Raw genomic sequence first — 20,929 nt, forward strand, 5'->3', positions numbered from 1 at the left:
ACATAGGGAAATACCCTCACTACAAATAACTTTGCAGCTGCAAGGCTACCCAGTGCTATTCTAGCTTGCTGATTGCAACATTCACACTTGCTTTAAACAGACAAAGGTTCTTTCTAGCACCCTGGACATTCCACAGATATAGATGTGTGTGTGTGTGTGTGTTGAATGAAAAGTAATGCCTCCATCTTCGTAACTCCTCAGCAGATGGTAGTACTAGTATGTGGCAGGTCCTGGCTTGTTCAGTAGAATCTCCTCTACAATTCCATTTTGGCGAGAAGCCTTAGCATTGAATGGTTGTGTTGTTAAAGTGTGAAGTGTGGAACCCTGCGCAGACAGTTGGTCAATGCGACTTAAGCAACGTTCAGTCATTGAATTCTTGACAGCAGAAGGTGTCACCCCAAAGGAGATTCATCAGAGAATGCCAGCTGTTTATGGTGATTGTGTTGATGTGAGTACTGTGCATCATTGGGCAAGTAAGCTTAAAGATGTTGAAGTGGGAACATCTGACTTGCGTGACTAACAAAGTGTTGGACATCCTGTGACAGCAACCACTGAGTTTCACAAGCAAAAGGTTGACAAATTGATCCAGGACGATCGTTGTATCACTCAGAGAGAAACTTCAAGAGTAATTGGCATTTCACAAGAATGTGTGGATAACATTATTGCTTTGCTTGGCTATCGGAAGATCTGTGCACGATGGGTACCCAGGATGAGAGAACTGTGGGACGCTGGTTGTGGAAACAGAGTGTCGACTTCTTCGGTGACGGCTTCAGAAAACTTGTTCATTATTGGCAGAAATGTATCCAATTGTCTGGTCATTATGTGGGAAAGTGAATTTGTTGTTCTTTCGTTCAGTCGTTTTTGACTCTTCGTGACTTCATGGACCAGTCTACGCCAGAGCTCCCTGTTGGTCGTCACCACCCCCAGCTCCTTCAAGGTCAATCCAGTCACTTCAAGGATGCCATCCATCCATCCTGCCCTTGGTCGGCCCCTCTTCCTTTTTCCTCCCATTTTCTCCAGCATCATTGTCTTCTTCAAGCTTTCCTCTCTTCTCATGATGTGACCAAAGTACTTCATCTTGGCCTCTACTATTCTTCCCTCCAATGAGAAGCCGGGCTTTATTTCTTGAAGTATGGACTGGTTGGATCTTCTTGCTGTCCAAGGCACTCTCAGCACTTTCATAGAATCATAGAATCATAGAATCAAAGAGTTGGAAGAGACCTCTTGGGCCATCCAGTCCAACCCCTTTCTGCCAAGAAGCAGGAATATTGCATTCAAATCACCAGCCTCTGCATCCAGCCTCTGCTTAAAAGCTTCCAAAGAAGGAGCCTCCACCACACTCCGGGGCAGAGAGTTCCACTGCTGAACGGCTCTCACAGTCAGGAAGTTCTTCCTAATGTTCAGATGGAATCTCCTCTCTTGTAGTTTGAAGCCATTGTTCCGCGTCCTAGTCTCCAAGGAAGCAGAAAACAAGCTTGCTCCCTCCTCCCTGTGACTTCCTCTCACATATTTATACATGGCTATCATATCTCCTCTCAGCCTTCTCTTCTTCAGGCTAAACATGCCCAGTTCCCCAAGCCGCTCCTCATAGGGCTTGTTCTCCAGACCCTTGATCATTTTAGTCGCCCTCCTCGGACACATTCCAGCTTGTCAATATCTCTCTTGAATTGTGGTGCCCAGAATTGGACACAATATTCCAGATGTGGTCTAACCAAAGCAGAATAGAGGGGTAGCATTACTTCCTTAGATCTAACACCACAGTTCCTCCAACTCCACAGTTCAAAAGCGTCTCTCTTCCTTCGCTCTGCTTTCCCTATGGTCCAGCTCTCACATCAGTAGGTGATTATGGGGAATACCATTTCTTTAACTATGCGGATCTTTGTTGCCAGTGTGATGTCTCTACTCTTCACTATTTTGTCAAGATTGGGAAAGCGAATAGTGGTAGTTAAAGAGCACATTCTAAGGATTATTTCTGCATTTGAGTTATTACAATATTCCCATCCAAACCCAAGTAACGAAGATGGAGGCATTACTTTTCATTCAACCCTCAAACACTGCCAACAGAACCTCTGAAGATGCAATTAGCTACAGATGTTGGAGCAAGGAGGAGCTGAGGAGCCTTCTAATCAAGGTGAAAGAAGAAAGCGCAAAAGCTGGATTGCAGCTAAACGTCAAAAAAACCAAGATTATGGCAACGAGAATGATTGACAACTGGGAAATAGAGGGAGAAAATGTGGAGGCCGTGACAGACTTTGTATTTTTAGGCGCAAAGATGACTGCAGATGCAGACTGTGGCCAGGAAATCAGAAGACACTTCCTTCTTGGGAGGAGAGCAATGTCCAGTCTCGATAAAATAGTCAAGAGTAGAGACATCAGACTGGCAACAAAGATCCATTGCCTAGTCAAAGCCATGGTCTTCCCTGTAGTCACCTACGGATGTGAGAGCTGGACCTTAGGGAAGGCTGAGCCAAGGAAGAGAGATGCTTTTGAGCTGTGGTGTTGGAGGAAACTGCTGAGAGTGCCTTGGACTGCGAGAAGATCCAACCAGTCCATTCTCCAGGAAAGAAAGCCCGACTGCTCACGGGAGGGAAGGAGACTAGAGACAAAGCTGAAGTCCTTTGGCCACATCATGAGGAGACAGCAAAGCCTAGAGAAGACAGTTATGCTGGGGAAAGTGGAAGGCAAAAGGAAGAGGGGCTGACCAAGGGCAAGATGGATGGATGGCATCCTTGAAGTGACTGGACTGACCTTGAAGGAGTTGGGGGTGGTGACGGCTGACAGGGAGCTCTGGCATGGGCTGGTCCATGAGGTCACGAAGAGTCGGAGACGACTGAACAAATGAACAACAACAACAACAACAGATGTTGGAAGAGAATGCTACTGGAACATGGCCATACAGCCTGAAAAAGTCACAGCAACCTAATACAGTTGGAGTTTCACAAGGTGGTTAGCCTTCTCTGCCAAAGAGTGCTGGGACCTTGCTGAACTACAACTCCCAGGAATCCATAAAATGGAGCCATAGCAGTGGAAATGACATCAAACTGAATTCATTCTAAAGTATAGATGCATTCTCTGTCTCCCACTCTGCAGACAATGTACTTTCTTGCATTCATTGTTTCCAGTAAGTCAGGAAGCAGAATGTCAACAGGATCGAACCCAGCTTGTTCTTGCAAACGAGTCGGCCTTAGCAGCCCTTCGCTGTCTTCCGACACCTCCCACAGCCGACCTTCTTTGCAATCTAATGCCTCATAAAAGGGTGGCAAAGGGCTTCTTTGTTAAAGGGGAGTTGCGATCCCATACTGTATTTCCAAACCACTATCTTCCAAATATAGTGCAATCACAGTGGTTAGAGGGATAAGGCTTTGTGTGATCCATGACAGAAAAATACCCTTAATCTCTTATAATCATTTGATCCATATGGTATAAATCTGAAAAGTAAACAGATACTAAGCTCCAGAAGAGAGGGAGGTCTTTCCTATCTTCAAATCTGGAACTGGGGGTACATTTACACTCTAGAACAAATGCAGTTTGGCACCACTTAAACTGCCACGGCTCAATGCTATGGAAACATGGGGGTTGTCGTTCTGCAAGGTCGACACATTAGCCTTCTTTGCCAAAGGAATACAAACTACAACTCCTTTGAACCCAAAGCATTGAGCAATGTGGTCCCGGTGGCGCAGTGGGTTAAACCGCTGAGCTGCTAAACTTGTTGACCGAATCTGGGGAGCAGCATGAGCTTCCACTGTAAGCCCCAGCTTCTGAAAACCTAGCAGTTTGAAAACAAGCAAATGTGAGTAGATCAATAGGTACCACTCCGACAGAAAGGTAATGGCGCTCCATGCAGTCATTCCAGCCACATGACCTTGGAGGTGTCTACGGACAACTCCGACTCTTCAGCTTAGAAATGGAGATGAGCACTATAAAAGATAGAGATTTATTTGTGAACAATAGGGCTGGGTAACCACGGAAAAATTTGTTTCTAAACTCGATTCGTTTTTAGGGGTTTTTTTGCGTTTCGTTTTTTAAAAGAATTCCGAAATTTTTCTTTAAAAAAGTTTGAAATATACAAAATTTCGTAAAATTACGAAACAATTACGAATCGATTCATTAATGGCGGACGCGATTGCTGATAAAACAAACAACAACCCTAAAACTTGCACCAGACATACGGAAATAATTACGAAACAATTACGAAACAATTACGAAACAATTACGAAATAATTTCGAAACAATTTCGAAACAATTATGAAACAATTACGAAACAATTACGAAATAAATTGAAAATTTTGTTTCGATTTTTAATTACTCCTGCATGGCTCAATATCGGATCGTAAGCTAATTTAAATACGAATTAATAACGAATTACGAAATTAACGAATGAAACCGCCCAAGCCTAGTGAACAAATCACAACCGCTGCAAACCAAATATTACTAGATGGAGGCTTAGTTGGATATAAAATCCCAGCGCTTGCCACCAATATAATAAGTTGAGGCTTAATTGGTAATAAAATCGCACTATTGTGGCTTCTGGGACTTAAAACCCAAAATCAAAAAGCTGTAATGAAGCTGGAACTTTCTTCTGGCTGGAAACCCTTTTGAAAGAACTCTGGCACCCACCAAACTTAAAAGCAATGTAAAGCCCTTGGCTTATTTCTGGTATCTTCTGGCTAGAATGCGCTGGATTCACACTCAGGCCTGTGCACTGAGGTAACACTGAAAAGATTACTCTTTCAAAATATACGTTGCCACCATTAAACCTTTGACTTCTTCAGTAAACTGCTTTTAAAACTTCTTACACAGAGGCACACGTGAGGCAGATGTGATGAACAATAAAATAATGATGTTTATTTAAGAGGACTGGAACAAAATAGGCATTAAGCTTAGTTGGTTTGAAAGATTGTCTTAAAGATTGTCTGGAACTCACTCCCTAAGGACATCAGGCAGGCCCCAAATTTCGCAGTCTTTAGGAGGAGTTTGAAAACGTGGTTGTTCCAGTGTCCCTTCCCAGAATAATGTTCCCATAGCACTTTGTCCTCCAAAGCACTTTACATTTAGGTCTGCTTGTATGTTTTCCACAAACACCACTTTCACCTTTTCGCCCATGCCCCGGCATTACTTCCAATTTTAACTTTACATTTGGCCTACCCACAGTTTTAATTGTGTGTTGTCTTATTGTTAATTGTTACATTTTTAATTGTTTATGTTTTTATTTTAATTGCTTGTATTGTATTGTTGTATTTGGGCTTGGCCTCATGTAAGCTGCACCGAGTCCCTTGGGGAGATGGTAGCGGGGTACAAATAAAGTGTTATTATTGTTGTTATTAATATTATTATTATTAAAAACATGTGGTTTCTTTAAGCAGTTCAGACTTAGTTACAAATAACACTTCTCTCTCCCTCCACAGATTACTGACAGGATTTCTTCTCTGAAAGTAACCCCAAACTCAGGAGCTGGGGCTAACAGTGGCAGCTCACCACACTCCCTGGATTCAAACCGCCAACCTTTCAGTCAGCAAGTTCAGCAACTCGGCGGTTTAACCTGCTGCACCCACTGGGAGAGGCGATAGAAAGTCATTTTTTTATTTCATCCTCAAGTTCAAACTCAATGCATCAAAGATGACTATTCATCAACGCTTGAAGCTTTTTCCAGAAATAAAAGTATCCCAAATATTTAGTGTAGGACTGCTAATGGATGCAATGTGCAAAGATGTTAACTAATGTTAAAATTAGTTGTTCTTTGCAGTCAGGTTTCGAAAGAGAGGGACACTTTTAAGGCTCTGCTTTGCATATGGTTGGAAATGCAATGCCGTGGTTTTTGCAACTCGGGTAATTATGTGCCGAAATTCTTCAAAAGCCCCAAAATAGTTCAAATGGAAGTGCTGACAGCCTCAGTTACTACATAGTGGCATACATTACCCTGCTAAAAATAAATAACGTGAGTTTTAGTATTCTCCTTTAAAATGTAATGACAGCATCACATTTGTGTATCCTGGTAGTAAGAGGGCAAACCAATTTATGCTACTTATTCTTTACTCTTTATTTTACTTATTCTTTACTCTCTTTTTTTGTATTTTGTATTTTGTAGTCATATGTTCTGTGTTTTACTGAGGTGTTGTTTATTTTATTGTAACTTGTATCTTAGAATCATAGAATCAAAGAGTTGGAAGAGACCTCATGGGCCATCCAGTCCAACCCCTGCCAAGAAGCAGGAATATTGCATTCAAATCACCTCTGACAGATGGCCATCCAGCCCCTGTTTAAAAGCTTCCAAAGAAGGAGCCTCCACCACACTCCAGGGCAGAGAGTTCCACTGCTGAACGGCTTTCACAGTCAGGAAGTTCTTCCTCATGTTCAGATGGAATCTCCTCTCTTGTAGTTTGAAGCCATTGTTTCGTGTCCTAGTCTCCAGGGAAGCAGAAAACAAGCTTGCTCCCTCCTCCCTGTGGCTTCCTCTCACATATTTATACATGGCTATCATATCTCCTCTCAGCCTTCTCTTCTTCAGGCTAAACATGCCCAGCTCCTTAAGCCGCTCCTCATAGGGCTTGTTCTCCAGACCCTTGATCATTTTAGTCACCCTCCTCTGGACACATTCCAGCTTGTCAATATCTCTCTTGAATTGTGGTGCCTAGAATTGAACACAATATTCCAGGTGTGGTCTAACCAAAGCGGAATAGAGGGGTAGCATTACTTCCCTAGATCTAGACACTAGGCTCCTATTGATGCAGGCCAAAATCCCATTGGTTTTATTTTATTGTAATTTGTTGTTTGGTGTGCCGTCGCACCTGGGGACTATAGCTCTTAGTGAAAGAGGCATGGACGTGACATCTTTCCCCAGGGGATTGCTTCTTGCCCTCCTTTAGGAAACTGGAACTCCCAAAAACCAAAATACAACAGATAACTCGAAATGGTATTTATTGTTCACAATGAGTTATCTTTCTCAGGCATAAGCTTGATGTTTCAACAGGGATAAAGGAAATATACTTTACAATCTCTGAAGTCCAAGGTGTTTGCAGCTGAGAAGCTTTTCCTGTTTCCTCTTTCCCCAATGGCTGTGAATATCGGAATAAACACAACCCCAGTCCAATGGCCTATGTTGAAAGGACATGACCTTCCTCTGGTGCCAAAAGAACTGGTTTGAAGGCACTTGGGTCTCCTCAATGTTGTCCAGGATGATCTGGACATAAAGCATAAGTCCCAAGGGTAAAAAAAACCTTAGAATTGGTGCTGAGAGGTAATTTAATTAGGGGCTATTAGAGCCAAGTCTCTTACTCACGTCCATCTGATAGAAACTCTGATGGCAGAATGAAAAAGGGAAGCACTCCCCTCCTCCAGGAAGAGGTGGAGCCAAACAATTGAGTTTGAGAAAGCAATTCAACTGGTGCAAACAACATTGATTGGCAGCTATAAATAACCAATCAATCCAACTATACATAAGCAGGGTAAAAAGGCAGGATTAAGCATGATACAACAGTTTAAATCTTGCAACTAACAGTTCTACTCATAGATGGCGCCACTCGCGCTGTCACATTTGGGCTTGGCCTCATGTAAGCCACCCTGAGTCCCCGTTGGGGAGATGGTGGAGGGTATAAATAAAGATTATTATTATTATTATTATTATTATTATTATTATTATTATTACTAAGGCCCTCAGTCCAATGACATTTCAGGTAATAGCGAGCACCATGAACATATACAAAAGTCCTGCTAATGTCCTCCACAAACACAATACTTCCCACCACCCAGTCAAGGCTTTCATACCGAGACAATTACATCCTAGATTTTCTGTTTTTCCTCCACTACAGTTATCCCAGTGTTCCTGACTCTCTCCATTGGTGTGGAATTTGCATCACCCTGCCCACTGCCTCTCCCTTAACCCTTTCCTATTCTTTTCTATGGCAAGCAACAAACAGAGGAATCGATCGGCAACTGAACATACTAAAGAGATTTGGGGGGAAATTCACCATGAGTTGTAAGTACTGGGATGTATAGTTCACCTGCAATCTAAGAGCATGCTTAACTCCACCAGCAATGGACCTGGAACTAACTTGGCACACAGAACCCCCATGGCCAACAAAAAATACTGGAGGTCTTTGGAGGCATTTTTAAGAGTTGTAGTTGACCTACATCCAGAGCACACTATGAACCCAAACACTGCTAGATCTGGACCAAACTTGGCATGCATACCCGACGTGCCCAAATATGAATACTGGTGGGTTTGGAGGGGAATTGGCCTGGACATTTTGAAGTTGTAGGTACTGGGATGTATAGTTCACCTGCAATCTAAGAGCACTCTGAACTCCACCAACAGTGGACCTGGAACCCCCATGACTAACAAAAAAAATACTGGAGGTTTTTGGAGGGATTTATAGGAGTTGTAGTTCACCTACATCCTGAGCACACTATGAACCCAAACACTGTTAGATCTGTACCAAATTTGGCATGCATACCCAATGTGCCCAAATTTGAATACTGATGGATTTTGAGGGGAATTGGCTTGGACATGTTGGAGTTGTAGGTACTGGGATGTATAGTTTGCCTGCAATCTAAGAGCACTCTGAACTCCACTAAAGATGGAATTGGACCAAACTTGGCACACAGAGCCCCATGCCCAGCAAAAAATAATAATAATAAAAATACTGGAGGTCTTTGGGGAAAATTCACCTTGATTTGGGGGAGTTGTAGTTCACCTACATCCAGAGGGTACTGTGAACCCAAACAACGATGGATCTGGACCAAATTTGGCACACATACCCGATATGCCAAAAATTGATTACTGGAGGGATTGGGGGAAATGACCTTCCTTTCTGGGAGTTGTAGTTCACCCACAACCAGAGAAACTGTAACCTCCACTGATGAGGGACCTGGACCGAACTTGTCACACAGAATCCACATGACTAATCCAACCTACTGGAGGGGTTTGAGGGGACTGACTCACCATAGTGGGAGTTGTAGTTAACCCTACAGTCAGAGAGCACGCTGAACTCCATAGATGATGCACCTAGAGCAAACTTGCCCAACATAAACATTAAATACTGATGGAGTTTTTGGGGTTAACCTGGCATGATGTGAGCTGTAGTTCACCCACAACCTTATGCATTTTGTAGTATTAAAATGACTTTTTCAACCCGGGCAACACAGTGTACCAAAAAGCCAGTATACAGATAAAACATGACATCATTTAAAAGACATATATTAAAAGACACCGAGTGAAGACTAATATATATTAAAAATTGTGTGCCCCAGCCTTGGAGAAAAATGGAATAATAATAGTAATAGTAATAGTAATAGTAATAGTAATAGTAATAATCCTTTCATTCTCGGACACACACACATTGAATTAATTGAGTTCTGATTGAGTGTTTGCTTTATTATTATTATTATTATTATTATTATTATGTACACTAATAATAATAATGATAATAATAATAATCGTTTCATTCTCGGACACACACACATTGAATTAATTGAGTTCTGACTGAGTGTTTGCTTTATTATTATTATTATTATTATTATGTACACTAATAATAATAATAATAATAATAATAATCCTTTCATTCTCAGACACACACACACACATTTAATTGAGTTCTGATTGAGTGTTTGCAGCATTATTATTATTATTATTATTATTATGCACACTAATAATAATAATAATCCTTTCATTCTCGGACACACACACATTGAATTAATTGAGTTCTGATTGAGTGTTTGCTTTATTATTATTATTATTATTATTATTATTATTATTATTATTATGTACACTGTAGAATGAATGCAGTTTGACACCACTTTAACTCCCATGGCTCATTGCTATAGACACATGGGAGTTGTAGTTCAATGAGGCCCCAGAATCCTTTGGAAGAGAAGGCCAAACACCTTGCAAAACTACATTCCTTAGCATTGAGCCATAGCAGTTGAAGTGGTGTCAAACTGTACTAATTCCACTATGTAGATGCACCATATGATACTTTCAAAGCAATGGCCTCCCCCATCCCAGATTTTTTTAAACACACGCACTCCGTATGGCTTGATATTATTGCTACCCTTTCCCATAATATTGGAAAGCAAACACTGGCTTTGACGAACTAAGTGCAAAAGACAAGCTGGCGCTGGTGACGACGTTAGTGATGGAGAGCCAGTGATGCCAGTTGGGTACCACTCTCTCCTCTCCCATCGCCATGGCAACACCTGCTAGTCGGAGCCAATCAGACGCAGACGCCCCTCCGGCAGAAGCAGATCTGCTGGACCTTTTTCATCAGAGTTTCCATCACTGGCCAATGGGATCCTCAGCCTCTAGCTTTGGGGCTTGGAAACGGATGTCCGCACAGACAGTGCTCCCGACATGTGACCTTTGCGATGTGTATAAAATACCCAACCTGGCCAAAGTGTTTAGAGAAGCAATTCGTATTACAAGTGACTTTTCCCCTCCTTTCTCCCCAGTTTATGTTTTCTATCCATGGTGGGGAATTAAGGCAGGTATTACACCCTGGAACACACCTAAGGCCATGTGACTACCAAATTATTATTATTATTATTATTATTATTATTATTATTATTTTACTGACACAAAAGCACAGTATGTCACAGCAAACAAAATCTATATGCTGGATTTCGTATCACAAAATCACAAGTCGAACACTTCCCAAGCGTCCAGGACTGTGTGTTGTATTTCTGAATGATGTATGCAGATCCAAGTAAGGTGGCCTATTGTTGTTGTTGTTGTTGTTGTTTGAAACACAACAAGAGGAGTCCACAGCAAACAAAATCACTCTGCCAGCTGTTCTATTGGATCACACATCAGACACTTCCCAAGTGTCTAGGACTATGTGATGTATCGGTGAATAATGTGTGCAGATCCCAGTAAAGTGGCCTTTTGCAGCTGGCAGCTGGCAATTTTGTTAGCGCTGGTTGTGTTTATGTGCAGGCCAAGGTCTTTAGGCACTGCACCCAGTGTGCCGATCACCTTTGGGACCACCTTGGGCTATTCATAACGCAGCTTGGAGCCGGGAGTTGGGGCCTCACGTCAGCAGTGTTAAGAAAGATTGCCCAAGGAGGGGTTGGAAGGTTTCTCTAAAGAGGAAAGGGACAGTTTATCAAGCAGTTGCCTGTCCCTTGTCGGCAGATCGAGAAAGCTACCAGTTTTTCAAGATTATATAGCATTTTATTAATTTGTTCGAAGATTTAAGCCTTAATAAAGAACTTTGTTGGAACTATTTTGAACCTCAAAAGAACTTTGTGTTGGGAAACCTATGGGACCCTTTAGATGAGGCACCCCGGCATACAGAAAGCACGTCCTATAAACAGACATCGTCATAGACCCAGCGCATGACAAACTCCCTATAGACCTCTGTGGAAAAGCCTCCAGACAAGGAGACTCCACCACACTCCGAAGCCGCTTACGCCACTCTCCAGGAAGTTCTTCCTAATCTTTTCAGTCATATCTCTTTCCCTGCCATTTGAACCCATTGCTCCCTTGTGCCCTGGTCTCTAGAACAGCAGAAAGTCAGTTTTCCCCCTCCTCCTCCTCCTCAATGGGACACCCTTTGAAATCCTGAAACTTAGACTCCCGCAGAAGTGAGAGGATCCCTCTTGTCCTCTGCTGAATGTAGCATTTGTTGGATTTTCTTGGTGGGTCTGTGGATAGTTTGTATGTTGTGTTTCCTCATCAGCTTCCCTCTCCAGGCCAATGGAGACTCCACCTCAGACATCAGAACAGCTGCAAGACCGAGAACAAGCCACGAGAGTCAAGACAAAGATCCACCCAGAGGAAAAGGGTTCTTGCCAGACATCAAGGGAACCACTGACCGAATAGGGAAGCTGATGAAGAAACACAACATACAAACTATCTACAGACCCACCAAGAAAATCCAACAAATGCTACATTCAGCAAAGGACAAGAGGGATCCTCTCACTTCTGCAGGAGTCTACCGTATACCATGCAGCTGTGGACAAGAAGTCTACAGAGGGACCACCAAACGCAACAGCATTGCCCAAACGCGCATCAAGGAACATGAAAGGCACTGCAGACTACTTCAGCCAGAGATGTCAGCCATAGCAGAGCACCTGATGAACCAACCTGGACACAGCATTATTATTTGAGAACACAAAAATGCTGGACCACTCTCACAACCACCATGTCAGGCTACACAGAGAAGCCATTGAAGTCCACAAGCATGTGGACAATTTCAACAGAAAGGAGGAAACCATGAAAATGAACGAAATCTGGCTACCAGTATTACAAAAACTCTAAAATTACAACAGCAAAAAAGCAGAGAGGAAACAAACAAGGATATCTAATCACCTCTCAACAAAAGATTTCTCCAGGCACTGCCAGGCCATCAAATGCTAATCAAGGTGGTCAGTTGAAACATTAACACCTAGCTCCAGCAGACAAGAGTTCTTTGTCCCACCCTGGTCTTTCCACAGATATATAAACCCATTTTCCTAGTTCCAACAGATGTCACTACCTCTGAGGATGCTTGCCATAGATGCAGGTGAAACGTCAGGAGAGAAAGCCTCTAGAACATGGCCATGTAGCCCGAAAAAAACTACAACAACCCACTTAGGTTTGTTTGTTTGTTTGTTTTTGGTGTAATGTACATTGATGGAACATTTTCAACCAATTTTCTTTTAGGTCCGATGCATATGTATACTTTAATTTTTTATTCCAAATCCATTCCCATTCTGAAAGCTGGTTCTCAGGTTCCCTCTCAACCATCTCTTCTCCCAGCTAAACATCCCCCAGGAGAAAAGGAGGCAGGAAAAAGAGAAGGGAGGGAGGGAACGGAAGGATGGAAGGAAGGGAATTGAGGGATTGAGGGAGGAAAGAGAGAAGAAAGGAAAGACACAAGGGAAGGAAGGAAGGAGAAAGGGAGATAGGAAAGGAAAGAGGAAAGGAAGGATAAAAGGATGAAAGAGAAGAATGGAAGGAGAAAGAGGGAGGTAAGGAAGGAAGGGAAGAATGGAAGGAGGAAGGAAAGAGAGAAGGAAGGAAGGATAAGAATGGTGAGAGAGAGGAGGGCCTGAGAAAAGAGCCCAAGGGGCCACACCTGGCCCCCGGAGCTGGGTTTGCTCATACCTAGTGTAGATGCACCTTGCATCTAAGCTGCTTCTCCTCTTTGGTTCTTTTTGCCTGTTGGTTTCTCCTGCAGGTCAGGCAGAAGGAGGGATGCTAACTTGTGCCGCATTTTTACACATGAAGCCTAAATGGCTTTTGAGACTCTCTTGGGCCATTTACATGAAGTCTGGGGGTTGTTCATGTGGAACAGAAAGCGGGGAGGCGGCATTCATAATTCAAATGTATGTCCTGTTCATCGTAAGCTTGACATTTGCATTACAGAGCAAGCACCCCCTTTTAAATGGCTTCGTTGGATTTTATGTTTTGTGCACACGGTGCTTCGTATGAAGGGTTTGAGGGAGGCGTGTTAACCCCCAAAAGCAATGTAAATAGTCCATTGCCTAGTCCAATGTGGGCTAGGCAAAACTACGGTGGGGTGGATCTGTAATTGGTTAAATGGACGAACCCAGAGGGTGCTCACCAATGTTTCCTCTTCATCTTGGAAAGAAGTGACAAGTGGAGTGCTGCAGGGTTCCGTCCTGGGCCCGGTCCTGTTCAGGATCTTTATTAATGACTTAGATGAAGGGCTAGAAGGCAGGATCATCAAGTTTGCAGACGACACCAAATTGGGAGGGATAGCCAATAGTCCAGAGGACAGGAGCAGGATTCAAAACGATCTTGACACATTAGAGAGATGATGGGCCAAAACTAACAAAATGAAGTTCAACAGGGACAAATGCAAGATACTCCACTTTGGCAGGAAAAATGAAATGCGAAGATACAGAATGGAGGACGAGGCCTGGCTCGAGAGCAGTACGTGTGAAAAAGATCTTGGAGTCCTCGTGGACAACAAGTTAAGCATGAGCCAACAATGTGATGTGGCGGCAAAAATAGCCAATGGGATTTTGGCCTGCATCAATAGGAGCATAGTGTCTAGATCTAGGGAAGTCATGCTCCCCATGCTCTATTCCGCTTTGGTTAGTTCACACCTGGAATATTGTGTCCAATTCTGGGCACCACAATTCAAGAGAGATATTGACAAGCTGGAATGTGTCCAAAGGAGGGCGACTAAAATGATCAAGGGTCTGGAGAACAACCCCTATGAGGAGCGGCTTAAGGAGTTGGCCATGTTTAGTCTAAAGAAGAGAAGGCAGACAGGAGATATGATAGCCATGTATAAATATGTGAGAGGAAGCCACAGGGAGGAGGGAGCAAGCTTGTTTTCTGCTTCCCTGGAGACTAGGAACAATGGCTTCAAACTACAAGAGAGGAGATTCCATCTGAACATGAGGAAGAACTTCCTGACTGTGAGAGCCGTTCAGTAGTGGAACTCTCTGCCCCGGAGTGTGGTGGAGGCTCCTTCTTTGGAAGCTTTTAAACAGAAGCTGGATGGCCATCTGTCAGGGGTGATTTGAATGCAACATTCCTGCTTCTTGGCAGAATGGGGTTGGACTGGATGGCCCATGAGGTCTCTTCCAACTCTTTGATTCTATGATTCTATATGCTTCCATGAAAATGAAATGCAATGTCTGGGAGCCAATGCAAAAAAAAAAAAAAAAAAAAAGCTTTAAAATTAATTATATAAAGGTACACATGAGAGTTGTATCTACATTGGAGAATGAATGCAGTTGGACACCACTTTAATTGCCATGTCTCAGTGCTACAGAATCCTGGCAGTTGTAGTGCTACAAGGTCTTCAGTTTTCTCTGCCAAAAAAATGCAAGTGTTTCACCTGTTGTAGTGCAGCCTGTCACGTTGCCAAGGCTCTGCCTTATATAGGTAGAGATGAACCAAACTCCCAGTTTTATCAACCAGTTTAATTAAAATAGCCCTTACTTGCTGGCTGTTTTAATAGACCAAAATATAAAACAAAGATAGCACTCAGCCACAGAATAAACAAAGACTGATAGCAAAAGCTACACCCTAGTCAAAAGGTCTAGTCCAGTGGTCAAACTCCGAGAGTTCAATAAACAAAGTCCAGGGATCAAGAGTCTATATCGTAGTCAAAAGCCAGTCCAAAGGTTCATGGTTCCAGGATTCCAAGATTACAGGAGACAGGTCAGGATACCAAAAATCCAACAGACCTGGGGGGAAAACCAGCAGCATCTACCACCAAAAATACAACAGATACTTTTCTCCCAAATATGAGTCTCAAGGTTAGCAGTATCACTGAGCTGCAACCCATCTCTTTCCTACATCCACCCTTAATTGCTTTCACCCATGAACTCTTACAGATTACTAAACCCTTTAGAAATAATACTTACATTAACCCTTCCAACACCAAGCACCATCAACTGCAGAACATATGTCACAGCCTGAGGCTGATGTGTTCACTGATGATTTAGAGAGGAGAATCCATCTGAACATGACGAAGAACTTCCTGACTGTGAGAGCCGTTCAGCAGTGGAACTCTCTGCCCCGGAGTGTGGTGGAGGCTCCTTCTTTGGAAGCTTTTAAACAGAGGCTGGATGGCCATCTGTCAGGGGTGATTTGAATGCAATATTCCTGCTTCTTGGCAGAATGGGGTTGGACTGGATGGCCCATGAGGTCTCTTCCAACTCTAGGATTCTAGGATTCTATGAATGTGGGATTTCCTGAGGCACAAAATGATGAAGATTCAAGACAGGGAAATGATGGTTTTCTCTGTGAGAAAACTGACTCAGAAAGTCCAGGGCTTCAAGGTTAGTCAGAGGAGCCAGAAACTGCAGCATTAGATAAGGAGTCAGGCAAAGAGTTAAGTGATATGGAAGGCTCCCAGGAAAAAACAGCTGGAGCTACAGAGATCAACAAAAGTCTTTATTTACAGATCAGAGCAGAAAATAGGCAGTGCCGGTCAGAACGATTATGTGGGAAAGTTGTAGAGAAAATTCATGGGGAAAGGAATGATTTCATGGGTGCCTATTAAATAGCAAGTTGTTTATCTAAGGCTTAGTTCAGGCAACATAGCATTCAAGTGAGAAGCTAGGCCTGAGTTCTCTGGTTCTTGTTTCAAGTCAAGCCTTGGTTTTGGATTTCAGTATCCTGGAAGTTTTCTGAAGTTTATAGTCCTGCTCAAGTTTTACTAAGTATACCTTAGTATACCTTATGCTGTACTTGTGATTGTTGGCTATTCCTGGAATGTGTTATCTTTGGATCTGTATGAGACATTGGGATTACTATTTGGTTACCATCTATTGCTAAACCTATTATTATTATTATTATTCATGTTCTTTCTTTATTCCTTTAGGGACTGGGACTGTGACGCAGCTGGCTGGGAGTCAGCTGTATTAAGATCACTACTGACCGGAAGGTCATGAGTTAGAAGCCAACCTGGGTCGGAGTGAGCTTCCGACCAATTTGTGTAGTTTGTTGTCAACCTTTGCAGCCTGAAAGACAGTTACATCTGTCAAGTAGGAAATTTAGGTACCACTTATGTGGAGATGCTAATTTAACTAATTTACAAGACCTTAAAAATCTCCAGCAAGTATGCAAAGAATGAGAAAGTACTTCATCAGTGTCACAAACGGACGGTGAAGTGACAGCTCCCCTGGTGGCCAGAAGCTGGAATGTTAAATAGCCTCTGAGTGTCTGTCTATATATGTTGTGTGTCTATAGAATGGAATATTTGCCCTGTATATGTACATTGTAATCTGCCCTGAGTCCCCTGAGGGGTGAGAAGGGTGGAATACAAATACTATAAATAAATAAATAAATTTATTCCTGATTTTTTTCATATTTTATGTGTTTTGCCTATACTTGGTTTGCCTATTACCTGTCTGAACAGATTCTTCCCTATGAACCATCAAGGTTATTAAGATCTTCAGGAGGGGGCCTGCTCTCGGTCCCACTACCTTCGCAATCGCGTCTGGTGGGGATGAGGGACAGGGCCTTCTTGGTGGTGGCTCCCCGGCTCTGGAACTCTGGAACTCCCTGCCCCTTCCCTCCTGTCGTTTAGAAAGCTACTAAAAACCTGACATTGGAATATGGCATTTGACGAGTGAGTCAATAACCCTGTGCATACGGAAGGATGGTGATGAATCGTAACTGTATTTGACAACTTTGCTTGTGTAATGTGATGAGGTATTTTTATTGTATTTTAGGTTTTAATGTTTAATGATGATCTATTGTACTGTTTTTGTATTGCTGTTGTTTGAATATATGTTGTGAACCGGCCTGAGTCCCTCTCCGGAGGTGGAGAAGACCGGTATATAAAACTTCTAAATAAATAAATAAATATACTCTGGATTCTTGTGTGGTGCTGTGGTCATGGGTGTTTCCAGGCCTGGGGTGCAACATCACCAAACTACTGTTGAAGCTGTTTGCAATTTATAATGTAGATTTCAATGTATGTATGTTTAAAATGCAGTAGCTATGTGCCGAGTGTAATGTATTCCTGTGTGGAAAGAGTTAACTGAACCATGGAGGGAATGGCATTCCTAGAGAGGTCATAAATCAAGTGTATAGAACAAATGGACACAGTGTCGTGCGTCGTATGTCATTCGTCACTTTGGAATGCAAGAGGTGTGGACTAGTACTGATAGCAGTTCGTGTGCAGGTACAGCTGTACTGGGAGCTCCAATATTGTTTGCTTTGCATTGAATGTTTGTTGTAATCCTAAGTTTCAGGGACTCTGCAGATAGGTGGCTTCTTTTGGCTGCAATCATAGGGCAAGCCACCTGTCAATTATAGTTCCCTGGTCCCGCCCCCTTTTTGGGTTTTGGAGGGAATAGGAGCCAGTTTGAGTTCTGTCCACACAGAGAAGCTTTCCATGCAGGACATAATACCAAGAGCTCCTGTAGAAAGCTTCGTCTTCTACAGCTTGGCCAGGGTTATACAGCCCACAGCTTGGCTGAAGATTTTGCAGCCTCACGGCTCCTTTGCTGAGGGAATCCGGTCCCACAGCACTTCAGCCAGCCATCACCGAAACCTGAACTCCTTCTTTTCCCCTGGAAATCTGCAAAGCTCTGCTTGGTAAGGGTCACTCGCCGAAGCCAGAAGTAGTTGGTACCAGGTGCAGGGGCTCCACGCCAACAGAGGCAAAGACAGACTGCCCAGATTAGAAGTTAAGGATTTCCCCATTAGTTACAGTTAAGAAGATAGTGCCTGTTCCCTGTGGACAAGATTGAGAAAGAGCCAATAGACTGTTAAGAAAGCCTTAAAGTACCTGTTTGTTTTCATTAATAAAGAACTTTGTTGAACCTTTAAGCAATCTAAAGACTCTGTTTTAAGGAAATCCAAAAGGCCTTTAATCTGAGGCAGCCCCGGCATCCCGTTGGGCACACAGAATTTATGTCCTGTCTACAGTCTTATGCACAGGCCCAGCGTGCGACAGCACAGTTAGAGAGTTTGCAATGTTAAGATCGGACGGTGAAGAAGCAAGTTTACAATGTGCTGAGTATTAAGTAGCTTCTAATGTATACAGCTGCAAAATAAAGTAGTTTATAGCCTAAGGTGGCTGTGATTGATCTGTTCCTGCCTTGCTGTGCTGCCGATGTCACTGACAACTACAACTCCCTGGATTCCATAACATAGAGCCATGGCAGAAAAAGTGTTGTCAAACTGCATTCATTCTAGTGTAGATGAACACAAGGAAACAGGCTTCTCATGTATGTCCCCCAACATTTCACAAATGAATACCCAGACATATGTGTCCTAGCAACATCAGAGTATTGCCCCAGTTTGAAAAAGCAAAAGCAAACTGCTGCAGCCTCTCCAAGATCTTGTCTGCTTCTTCGTTATTATGGTTTTTCTTTCTTTCTTTCTTGGCCACAGTCTGATGTTGCTTGGCCTCACATAAACGTTCCAATGTCCCGAGTTGCTTCATTTCCAACTCAAAAGCCACTCTAATCATGTCTGGAAAACTTAAGCTAATTAAAAGTACAATCGGAGAGAAAGAGAGAGACAGAGAGAATGTACCGTACCGTTTCCCCTCTGTCTTTGGCCTGGTATGCACAGCAAGGCTGTGAGTCATGCTCCACAGAGCAAAGCGGGCAGCATTAGCACTGCCTGGGAAGGCAATTATTTTTATCAAGAGCAATCCCCCCCTTCCTGAAACCCGCCCTTTCGTTTCGCTTCTCTGTCACATTCAGAAAACCTTTGGTACCAAAAGGTCTTTGTGCACAGCAGAGACACACCATCAGCTGCCTTGAGGACTCAGATATTTAGCTAAGAAGTTGCAAAGAGAAGAAGAAGGTCCTAATCACAAAGCTGAGATTAAAGAAATGCAAGAGAAATGCAATGTCTCATATCTAGTTAGTGACATATATGTTTGGCCACCTCACCCTTCCATATTTTGGGGGTGGAGGATAATTGTGGAGGTTGGGATTCTCTTCCATCTTCCAAAAAATTGGGTGCCCTGACAAATTTCTGAACATCCTGCGGCTCCTCCATGATGACATGATGGCAACAGTCTTGGACAGCAATGGCTCCCAAAGTGACCCATTTAAGGTGGAATCAGTTGTCAAACAGGGATGTGTCATTGCTGCAACCTTATTTTCCATCTTCATCACCAAGATACTTCATCTTGTTGATGGGAAGCCTCCCACCAGAGTGGAAATCATCTTTCGGACAAACGGCAAGCTATCTGACAGAAAACCAAACCCAAGTTCACAACAACATCCATTATAGAACTCCAATATGCTGATGATAACATAGTCTGTGTGCATTCAGAAGGCTTACAAGCCACTCTAAACACCTTTGCAGGAGCATACGAGAAGTTCAGCCTCTCATTGAACATTAAGAAAATCAAACTGCTCTTCCAGCAGGCACCAACCAATCCCTCTGCAATGCCAGAAATACAGCTTAATGGTGTAACATTAGAAAATTATTACAGCTTGATGCTATCTCGTCCATTTGGCCTGTCCATTCTGTTTGATTTTATATTGCGTTAATTTGTTTCATTTATCCTATTTTGCTACTGAATGTATTTTATTCTGCTGTAATTTTTGTTGTCTGCATTCTGTATTTTATTTTGCTGTATTGTATCTTTGGGCTTGGCCTCATGTTAGCTTGCTCCATCCATATTCAACATCTATACAAATGACCAGCCACTGCCAGTAGGGACAGAGAGTTTCATCTATGCTGATGATCGTGCCATTACTGCTCAAGCAGGGAGCTTTGAGATGGTAGAACAGAAGCTCTCCGAAGCTCTAAGTGCTCTTACTGCCTATTACAGGGAAAACCAGCTGATCCCCTTTCATCTCAAGAGCAGAGAAGCATCCCGAGCTCTGAGGATTACCTGGGAAGGAATCCCACTGGAGCATTGCAGCGCACCCAAATACCTGGGAGTCACTCTGGACCGTGCTCTGACCTACAAGAAGCACTGCCTTAACATCAAGCAAAAAGTGGGTGCTAGAAACAATATCATACGAAAGCTGACTGGCACAACCTGGGGATCACAACCAGACACAGTGAAGACATCTGCCCTTGCGCTGTGCTACTCTGCTGCTGAGTATGCATGCCCAGTGTGGAACACATCTCACCACACTAAAACAGTGGATGCGGCTCTTAATGAGACATGCCGCATTATCACGGGGTATCTGCGCCTTACACCATTGGAGAAATTACACTGCTTAGTCGGCATTGCACCACCTGACATCCGCCGGGAAGTAGCAGCCAATAATGAAAGGACCAAGGCAGAGACATCTCCAGCTCATCCCCTGTCTGGGTATCAGCCAGCACGTCAACGACTTAAATCTAGAAATAGTTTTCTAAGATCTACAGAGACACTTGCTGGAACACCTCAGCAAGCGAGAGTCCAAAAGTGGCAGGCTCAAACCCAGCACCTCAATCCATGGGTGATACCAGATGAGAGACTCCCCCCTGGGCACACAGAAGACTGGGTGACTTGGAAGGCGCTGAACAGACTGCGCTCTGGCACCACGAGATGCA

Source organism: Anolis sagrei, chromosome 8 (assembly GCF_037176765.1).
Source record: "Anolis sagrei isolate rAnoSag1 chromosome 8, rAnoSag1.mat, whole genome shotgun sequence".
NCBI classification, from domain to species: Eukaryota; Metazoa; Chordata; class Lepidosauria; order Squamata; family Dactyloidae; genus Anolis; species Anolis sagrei.